At 46.5% G+C, this 774-nt stretch overlaps 1 pseudogene; it reads left to right on the forward strand.

Annotated features, from left to right (window-relative positions):
• Window positions 1-379: 379 nt before the first annotated feature.
• Window positions 380-774, forward strand: part of LOC105518462 — a 4,302-nt pseudogene continuing 3,907 nt past the window's right edge.

Consider the following 774-nt stretch of genomic DNA (forward strand, 5'->3'; position numbering starts at 1 on the left):
AATTTTAAATCATAAGTAATGTTAACTCAAAATAAGCTCTATGCCTGAAAACAATCTATCTACTTAACAGATAAGCAGTAGCAAGGGCCTTTATTAGTTTTCTGTGGCTGAGACCAGTTTAAAATGTGGGAGAAAACCCACTATTGCAAATAATGCATTTTCTAACTCTGCATAATAGCATGTGAATTACTAAAGATGGCTCTAACAACAGAAAAACCAATGAGGAATGGGATCCCATGGACACAAGGCCTCAATTAGTTGGGATCTAGGTCTAAAACTTACAAATCATCTGTCTAGAACCATTTGTTGGTCATCAGGTATTCTGTGAATACAAAAGAATGCCAAATAGACAGCAGCATGAAGAAGAAGAGGCGAGAACGAACCCCGGACTGACCAAAGCCTGCACGCCACTGCACCCTAGGCCAAGCGCTTACCTCCCACTACCGTCGCCACCACCATGCCCAAGAGAAAGGGTGAAGGGGATGCTGAAGGAGATAAAGACGAGGTGAAGAACGAACCACAGAGAAGATCCATGAGGTTGTCTGCTAAACCTGCTCCTCCAAAGCCAGAGCCCAAGCCTGAAAAGACCCCTGCAAAGAAGGGAGAGAAGGTATCCAAAGGGAAAAAGGGAAAAGCTGATGCTGGCAAGGAGGGGAATAACCTTGCAGAAAATGGAGATGCCGGCCGGGCGTGGTGGCTCAAGCCTGTAATCCCAGCACTTTGGGAGGCCAAGACGGGCAGATCACGAGGTCAGGAGATCGAGACCATCCCGGC

Source organism: Colobus angolensis, unplaced genomic scaffold (assembly GCF_000951035.1).
Source record: "Colobus angolensis palliatus isolate OR3802 unplaced genomic scaffold, Cang.pa_1.0 Scaffold109, whole genome shotgun sequence".
Taxonomy (NCBI): Eukaryota; Metazoa; Chordata; class Mammalia; order Primates; family Cercopithecidae; genus Colobus; species Colobus angolensis.